The sequence below is a fragment of the Nuphar pumila genome, chromosome 16 (genome assembly GCF_984573655.1).
Source record: "Nuphar pumila chromosome 16, dmNupPumi1.hap1.1, whole genome shotgun sequence".
Classification (NCBI taxonomy): domain Eukaryota; kingdom Viridiplantae; phylum Streptophyta; class Magnoliopsida; order Nymphaeales; family Nymphaeaceae; genus Nuphar; species Nuphar pumila.
In genome coordinates this window covers 75,533,537-75,543,793 of record NC_143264.1, presented here as the reverse complement: position 1 = coordinate 75,543,793, position 10,257 = coordinate 75,533,537, and positions in this window count along the sequence as shown.

The window sequence follows — 10,257 nt, the reverse complement described above, 5'->3', positions numbered from 1 at the left end:
CAGAAGTTTAGTCATTTTAGGATTTTCTAGAGTTTGCTTTGCTAGCATGTTCTCCTCTATTTGCTTTATTGGTTCTGGAACGCTTTAGTCATGTTAACTTGGTATTACAGCCAATGTTATAATGCCTGTAATGCACATCCTGATCAAGAGTGTGCATTCACTTCAATTATTGGGTATGCCACCACTGGACAAAGTTCATGTGCTTGTTACTTGTTCCTGTCCCTCTGAAAAATTGACACAGCAAATGGGATAAAGTACCCACCCCCAAGGGGCTGTCCAAATGGGGGAGATATTCCTTTGTCCCTGCTTTAGACAATGTAGATAGGGGTGTCAACTGGTCGGGTTTGGTTCGGACCTAGGTGGAACCAGACTTGGTCCCGATTTTTGGGTATGGTATCGGGTCAGACTCAGGTCTAATTGGATTCACCATAAGAGAAACCATACCCGGACTCGATAAGAACTACATGAATCAGACCTGGGGTCATACCCGATAAAATAGTATTTTTTTTATCATTTTTACATTAAAAAGTTACGAGTCTTAATCGGAACTCGAGTTGGGCCCGAGTCTGGTATAAAATTTTACAAACTATACCCGGATCCATGTATTAATCGGACCTTTGGGTCTGGACCTGAGTCTTGATCGGATCTTCTTATTTATTACCATACCCAGAACCTATAGGATTTGGTACCCGTTGACACCCTTAAATGTAGAGGCGGTGCAACTCTGACCACAGGCAGTGAACGGTAAATGAGCATACTAGTCAGGCTGGGCTGGGCCCAACTCTTATGGGACTCAGGCTGCAGTAGCAGCCCAAACCTGATCCATCTCAGGTCGGGTGCCTCGGTACCCATTCTAATACCCTCTCTTTTTATTTTTGTTTGAAAGGCAAGCTGGGGTTAGGCAGACTCCTACCAGTTATTCAACATACGACTTGGTTTTGAACCTGCAACCTCCCACCAGAAGGAGACATGCACCGACAGCTCCTACCAACCACGCTAAGCTCCAGTTGGTCTATTACCCTTTCTTATCTCTAGCCAATGACAAATCCTTGACCTATCAACGATCAGGTCAGATTGGCAAAAAAAATGTGTTTTGACATATCACCTGATCCGCTTTGGAAGTAGCGTGGGCTCAAATCCCACCATTTTCCTTTGTGCATGCCTTTTCGCTTGGGAAAGGGCTTCCGCAATCCCCCTCCCATGGGAAAAGGTTTTCATAGGAAATGAATGCACGGGATCCTGCGGGAAAATATAGGGCTCACTACGGTGTCACGTTCGTACACCAACAACTTTTCCGTGATGTGTTTCACGTCCCGTGGGAAAGTAGCTGTTTCCGCATACGACCCGGCAGCTTTTCTCATGAAATTAACAAACGCGTTGGGGAATGTACAACTTGCATGTACGTTTTCAATTCACATATCTGGCGCTTTCCGCATGCATGTCAGCACCTTAGCACACAAACTTCTACATTGTTTTGGACCAAATCTCAAGGAAATGTATTTAGAATATGTTTGTGATTCATTTTAACATGTCTAAGCTACTTAACTATTTGAGAGTACTAGCAGAAACTTTAGAGTCAGTGACATTAATTTTTAGAAAATATTGAGAATCATTGCAATCAACTGCCAAAGAAATTCAAAGCCTAAATTAAACTTATACTTTCACTCCTCTTTTATCTTCTTTAGTATAGTTATAACTTTTACTGAGAAAGCTTCATCTTTGCTCGGTAACCTTTACTAATGAAGGTACAGAACTATTGAACTTTAATGAATCTGCTCAGCAGCAAACCAACTCCCGAAGGAAATAAAGCATGCATGTTGACACATTCATGGATTCAGATCGAGTCATTACAACTTGCAACTGACTTTTAGCTCAATAGTTCCATACCATCATTGGTAGCGAATATTTACCGATGAATAATATGCCACATTAAAAAAAGAAGACATTAATTAACTTTTTTGCATGGATGGGATTGAGAACAAAAAACGAAGAATCAAATCATTACAAAGTGGACTCCTCCACAGCATGCTCTCACTTTTATGCCTCCAAATAATTGTGGTTTTCCTCACAAGAATCCATTCAACAGTATTAACATTTATGTTCATTCAGTAGCAATGTTTCGGAAGCAGAGTGAGCACTTAACTGGGCTGCAATTGTCTCGGTTGGTGACAGTGGAAAAATCCATGTGCACGGATTGCCCAAGGAACTGTTTGTAGCTACTAATTGTTGGATCCTGCTACTGGATTCATTGTGGCCATAAAGGTCTTACAAATGAAACCCCAAGGGCCACAGGAATGTTGGGCGCATTAAGACAATTTATAAATATAATTATATGATTTATGAGTTTTGCATGTAACCTATTGTATATGAGTAATGAGTTATGGAAGAAATTATTGAGTTTAATGGGACACTATCTATAAGTTAGTGGTGAAATTAGTTCAATCCTCTATGGATCTCTATACATGACCATGGTCATGGCAAAGAATTGAGATAGATTATGCAGAGAGCTCTCTGTGAGGTTATATGGAGGATTGTGAAAGAACTCACTTTTAAAGATAGGTTGGAATATAGCTCAACCGATAGATCATGTGTTTTCACGTAAAATGAAAGTTTAAGTCCTCCTCCCAGCACATGCTTCATTTGATTTAGTGATGTCATCCATACCTGATTTCGAAACCACTGTGTTCCAACATTAATATATTCAAGTTCAACGTTCCTGTGCGAGATGACTCTATGTGATCTAAAATATGAGATTTTGATAAGCTAAAGGGCAAAAGATTAGTGAGTGCCTACACTTTAAAGCCCAGTTCTATTTTTTTTTTAAAATTTCCCCATCAAAGTTAAAGGACACATTGGTGCTATTGCTCCCATCAAGGCCTATGGAAGGTCATCCATTTTAGTACTGTACATGTACCTATTGAAGCAATGCTTGGCTCTAGAACTCTATTGTGGGGACCTATTGAAGCAATCATTCAGATTGGATGAGGGCCATTCTAAAATCTCTAAGAGGCTACGTTTCTGTTAGGGACTTGGGGGAATTGATGCCTAAGAACCACAAATAATTGTAGCAGAAAAATACCAATAACTAAAAAAAGAAAAATAATGCCAGTACATGGATATACACATGCGCAAAGATGTAAATACCAAGAACTAAAAAGAAAAAGAAAATGCATTCACATGGATATACACATGCATAAAGATGTAGACCATTATACAAGTCCGTGGTTTTAATAAAACAATCAGACACCTTGCCCTTATTATTATAATTATTGTTATTATTATTATTATTAATATTAATATTATTATTATTATTATTAATATTATTATTATTATAAAGAGAAACCATTCTGGTCCAGTGTCCCATTATGGGCCAAAGATATGCCATTTGGCTGTGACTAGGGCTGGTAAACGAGCCAAATGCGGGCTCGGCTCATTTACCAGTGGACTAAGCTTGTAACTCGGTTGATGTTCGGGTTTAGCCGAGCTGAGCTCAAGCTCAGCTAGTCCCTGAATGAGATGTGCCAAACACGAGCTCGCTCATGTAAAAACATTTCATGTTATTTATACATTATATATATATATATAATATTTAAAATACATATATTTTATATATTACACTTAATAGTTCATATTTTATGTATATATTTTTTATACATCCTTTTCTTTGTATATATATATTTTATACATTCTTCATTTTATATATTACACTTAAAATATATATTATACATAAAAATTATATATGTTATCAATGGGAGCTCTTGCAAGCCGAGTCGAGTTGAACACCCTATGTTAATGCTCGACTCGTTTAAGCTACACAAGCGGATCAGGGCTCAGCTCGCCAACTATACAGACCAATCACTAACGAGTTTGTGATAAGCCAAATCGACCTAAGTTCTCAGCTACTCGGTTTGTTTACCACCCTAAGTTGTGACCCTGTTTCAATGACCACAGTGTAAAACTCCACAGTTTTACACTGTGGTCATTGAAACAGGTACTACAAGAAAATGGTAATTAGCGACGGATTTTTTTCGTCGCAAAGTTGTGACGGCTTAGCGAGAGAAAGTTATTCGTCGCAAAAATTGTGCCTATTTATAAAATTAGCGACACATATAATTTGTCATTTTGAAAATCGAAACACCTGCATCCTTTTTTATTATCAGGATATCCAAAAAAGGTATATGGGATTGCACGAAGAGAGAGTTTGTCATTTTTGTTGGTGAAAATAAAATATTTGCATCCAAAGACTCTTAATCTAGAATAATCTGGAGTTAAATTAACAAGTTTTTCTATTGGAGTTGTATTCTTTAATGAGGAAGATGGCATCCTATTGATGAGGTAGGTGGCAGTTAGAACCGTCTCAGCCCAAAAACTTTTTTAAACCTGATTTGCAATTAGCAAGGTCTTAGTAATTTCCATAATGTGTCAATGTTTGCATTCGGCTAGGCTATTCTAGTGTGGAGTGTGTAGACATGATCTTTGATGTGTAATACCATGTAAATTGAGATAGTCTTTAAATTCTTTGGACATAAACTCTCCTTCTGAATCAGTGCAAAAAATAGAAATATCATTTTGAAACTTATTTTTAACCATTTTATGAAATATTTGAAAGTTAGCAAAGACTTCAGATTTATGTTTAAGAAAATAAATCCAAGCATGTCTAGAAAAGTCATCAACAGAAATGACATAATATGTATAACCACCTTTGAAAATAACTGGTGTGGGGCCCCAAACATCTGAATGTATTAACTCAAGTGGTCGTGAAGAAAAAAAAGTTCTACTAACTAATGATAACATTTCTATTTTGCCAAGAATGCAGTCTTTACAAGAAAATTTTTTATAATTATAAAATTTTTCTAAACTTGAAAAATATTGAATTTTAGACATATGAGGATGGTCAAGTTTTTGTGCCATAAATCCTATTCTAATTTTTGAACATTATAACAAAATGCATTCTTAGGTAATTCCAAAAAAATCATGTACTCTTTCTCTATGACCTTCCCTAATCAGCTTTCCTGACTGGCGATCCTGTATCCAACAACCATAAGAAGAGAAAGAGATATTACATCTATAGTCAGATATATATTTGCGAGGCAGATAAGATATTCAAATTAAGTTTAAGGATATATCTAACTTTTGGGATAAAAAAATTTGATTTTTAAAGATTTTCAAAACATCATATTTCTTTTACTTCAAGAGATGTGTTATCGGCTGTAAAAGCCTTTGACACACTTGAGTTATTTTTAAGACATTTGGATAGACTATTAATATTTGGGGTCATATGAAAAGAAACACCAGAATCTAAAAGCCAAGGAAAGTTACCTAGACGGAAGAAAGATGCAACAGCTGCTCCAGTTGAGGAGGATACCTCTTTGAGAAGAGGTTGAAGGATTTTCATCAGTTGAGTCATAGATGCAGGTGCATCTTGATCTTTTGACTTAGATTTAATAGATGCAACTTTTTTTCTCTTCTTTTTAACTTTGGACATTAAGGCCTATAGTGCCTCGGTTTATGACAATGATGACAAATAACTTTTCTTTTATCAAAGTCACTATTTTGTCTTCCAAAATGAAGCAGTTTGTAAGTACAAGTATGATTTTCTGGTCTAGACACGGCTAAAATTCAGTCATCATCAACTTTTAGAGTACTTTTTCTAAGTCTATTTTCCTCCATAGTGAGCTCTTCTATAGTATCAACAATAGAAGAAATTTTTTCACATGTAAAACGACTGATTTGGTGGATACAAACTCTGGCCTTAGACCATTTACAAATTGATAGAAATGTTTCATATCGAGTTGCTTTTGCCGAAGCTCGATATCTTCGGCACAATGCCATTTGGGCTCAAGAAGAGTCAACTCTTCCCAAAGTTCAGACAACTCATTGTAATATTCTTGAATAGTTTTATCTTTTTGAGTCATTGTCCAAACTTTGTCTTGTGAATTGCACACATATGCAATATCTTTAAGGGAATACATATTTTTGAGGTATTCCCAAAGCCTTAGCGACATGCTCAAACTTAGCTAGACTAGAGCATTTTTTAATGTCTACGCATTTGATGAGCCATGACATAATTTTTGCACACCATATCATCCACTCTTTTTATTTATTTTCATAAGTGGCTAACGCCTTACTCTTCTCCCCCTCCGTTAGAGAAACCTCTTTATCACCCTCTTTCTTAGTAAGAGATAGTTTAGGTTCAGAATCAAAACCATCCACTATACCTCATAAACCTTTTCCCCAAATATGGTGCTTCATAATTAAAGCCAACATTACATAGTTAGTATCATTTAGCTTCATAGGAATGATGGTGAGCTTATCATTGTCATCCATCTTTTACAAGGGTAAGAGAGAAATACATAGGAGGAGAGAAAGAAAGAAAAAAAAAAGAAAAGAAAAAGAGTACACAAGAAAATAAGAGAGAGGATACAAAACCATTTTTTTTTGTAGCACAAGTCCGCCTTTCTTCAAACAAGTCTTCTTGGGCCAAGAAAAAGGTGATGAAACACCTTTTGTAAATATGATACGAAAATTGAGGTGAAAGCACTTCAAGATCTAAGGATTTCGTAGCTCTGATACCATGTAATGAAATGGTGGCCTTCAACAAATGCACTAATAACTCACAAACAAGTGTCTATTGAAGACACTACAAGCATGACCCTTGAAAGGGTATAAAAGAAAGAACACTTAAAAAATAAATAATACTTTATTCATGCACAAAATGCTTAAGAAGCGTTGTTATTTACATTGAAGGGGTTCACCTCTCAACAACAACTACGTCTTCATCCCAAAACAATTGGGGTCGGCGATATGAACCAACAAAGAAAATCATTATGGGTCTTCCACATGAATCCTTTTCCTCCATTCATTTCTATCCAATGCCATGTCCTCGGTGAGGTTAAAAGCATTCATATCCTTTCTTATCACCTCCATCCATGTCTTCCTAGGCCTACCCCGACCTCTTTTAACTAATATATTTTCCCATTTCTCCATCCTTCTAACTGGAGCATCATTAGGCCTTCGTCGAATATGTCCAAACCACCGTAAACGATTCTCTCTCATCTTATTTTCAATGGGTGCAATGCCTACCTTCTTACGTATCTCCTCGTTCCGAAACTTATCTTTTATTGTATTTCCACACATCCATCTCAGCATACGCATCTGAGCTACACTCATTTTTTGAATATGATGTCTCTTGGCAGCCCAACATTCCGTACTATATAGTAAAGCGGGCCTAATAGTCATTCTATAAAACTTTCCCTTCAACCGCAATGGCATTCTACGATCGCACAACAGTCCAGTTGCACTCTTCCATTGCATCCACCCAACCTTTATCCTATGATTTACATCTCCATCAATTTCTCCATACTTTTGAATGATAGATCCCAAATATTTGAAAGAATCATCCACCGGTATTTCTTGCTCACCAAGCTTCACTACACTCCCATCACTACTTCGTTGCTTACTAAATCGACATTCCATGTATTCTGTCTTACTCTTACTCAACTTAAAACCTCTTGCTTCCAATGTATGTCTCCATAATTCTAACTTAGCATTAACCTCAGCTCTAGACTCATCAATCAAAACAATATCATCAGCAAACAACATACACCATGACATATTTTCTTGAATTGATCTCATAAGCTCATCCATCACTATATCAAATAGGAAAGGGCTTAAAGTAGATCCTTGATGTAACCCAACCGTTATAGGAAAATTGGTTGTCACCCCTCCACAAGTGCGGACATTGGTTACTACTCCTTTATACATATCTTTAATTATACTAATGTACTTGAGAGAAATACCTTTCTTCATCATTGTCCACCAGAGAACGTCCCTAGGTACTCTATCGTAAGCCTTCTCCAAATCAATAAAAACCATATGCAAATCTTTGTTCCTCTCTCTATTTCTCTCAATAAGTTGTCTAAGAAAATGTATAGCTTCCATAGTTGATCTTTCAGGCATAAAACCAAATTGATTCTCCGATATCATGACAATCTTCCTTAACCTAGACTCAATCACCCTCTTCCAAAGTTTCATAGTATGACTCATGAGTTTTATACCACGATAGTTTGTGCAATCTTGTATATCACCCTTATTCTTATATAGAGGCACCAAAGTACTCTTCCTCCACTCATTAGGCATCTTATTTGTCCGTCAAATCTTGTTAAAAAGATTTGTCAACCATTTTAAACCTTTCTCTCCCAAGCATTTCCAAGCCTCGATAGGTATACCATCTGGGCCAACTGCCCTTCTTGATTTCATTTTCTTCAAAGTCTCTGCAATTTCCTTCTTTTGAATCTTGCGCATGAAGTCACGATTCATCTCATGAAAAGGAATTGAAAAGTCTCAAAGATCCTGAGCATGACTTTCATTAAATAGCTTATCAAAATAATCTATTTGAGTTCATTTTGAGCTCTCCAAAAAGAGACGTTGGACTCTAGTCTGACGGCTCTTATTATAGCTGTTACTAGAGTCCAACAACTCTTATTATAGTTGTTGGACTAGAGTCCAACAGCTATTTGTAGAGTCAAGTTCCAACAATCAAATATCTAGTTCCTAATGAACTAGATGCTAAAAAAGAAAATAAAGGAAAATTGAAAAAGAAAATAATAAAAAGAAAAATATAGTAATGATATTACTAGAGTCCATTTTGAGCTCTCCAAAAGTGGAAGAGAGAGGAGAGTTCATTTTGAGCTCTTTAAAAGAGACGTTGGACTCTAGTCTGACGGCTCTTATTATAGTTACTAGAGTCCAACAACTCTTATTATAGTTGTTGGACTAGAGTCCAACAACTATTTGTAGAGTCAAGTTCCAACAATCAAATATCTAGTTCCTAATGAACTATATGCTAAAAAAGAAAATAAAGGGAAATTGAAAAAGGAAATAATAAAAAGAAAAATATAGTAATGATATTAAATAATATATGGATTACAGTTTACATTTTAACACTCTCCACCCAATTGAGTAGGGGGTAGGGCATCCCTCGTCAGTGGCAAGAGGGGACCCATCGACGTGGGGTAAAGATCCTGCCAGCTAACGGACAACCATCAAACACTGACCAATCAATGGGGGGATTTTCTTCCATCCGGTAGATGTGGGAGGCTCACTGTTGGATGCTCTTGCTATAGGGATAGGCTCCCACCAACCTTCCCTTTTCGGCATCATATTATCAAAATATGGGTGGTCGAAGTCAGTCTCCTCCCCTGCTTGAATCTGATGAGAGGACGAAGGGGGTGGAGCAATGACCTGAAGTTCATAGCTTTTCCTATTGACCTAAGTAGGCAGGGGTGCATGCTCAATCAGGGTCTTCTTCTGTTGTGTGTGACTAGCATAGGATCGGTCATAGCGCCAAATTTAATGGGCGACTTTTCATGGTCTCTCGAGCTTGGTGAATCTTGTCATGTTGCATGATTACCTCGAACATTTGTTCCAGCTTCAAAATCCTTTGTTCAAGCATCGTAAGTGTTCAGTTCATATCTCTTACCACAATTCTCAAGCTTTGCACATCGACCTTCAAATCGATCACTTTTATGGGTACATCCATCTCTGCATTCTTGGCTTCGACCATAATTTTTGATATACCTTAATCTTGATAGACCAACAGGTCGTCTTTCGAATGGAATTGGGGCAATGATTCCTCACTCTGATACCATTTTGATGTACCATTGATTTCGAGGATGCATAAAAAATTATCGTTATCAACTATTCCTACACAAATTATGCTACGGAAGCAAAAGCAATAAAAAAAAATAATGCATAAATTCAAAGAAAATAACAATAATTCAATCCATCAATTCTGATTGAGAAACCCTTATAATGAGTATTTATAGAGAAGGCTAGAAACCCTAAACCTATTTTAGATCTGAGATGGATCCATTATATTGAAATATCCAAATCTAAATAAAACTGAAATAGAAACACTAAACTAGAACAAGACTCAAATGGATTTCTTGAACGTGAACGGCATATGGCTTTGCTCCTTCCTCAAATACCGAATTAGCCGAACCTGATGAGTTCAAATTGGGAACAGGATGTTGAACAATTCCTCAAAGAATGCAATCACATTGCACCTGATCCTCCCTCCATATTCCACTTTAAAGAAGAAAAAAAGCTAGAACGAAAGAAGAATAATGTTTTACATGGTTTGGTCTTTGCAACCTACGTTCGTGATCAGAAAATATCACTCTTTATTAGTTGTTTTTTTAACAACTCTTTTAATATTTTTATAGGGGAAGGAAGAGCTGAAAATACATAGAGCCA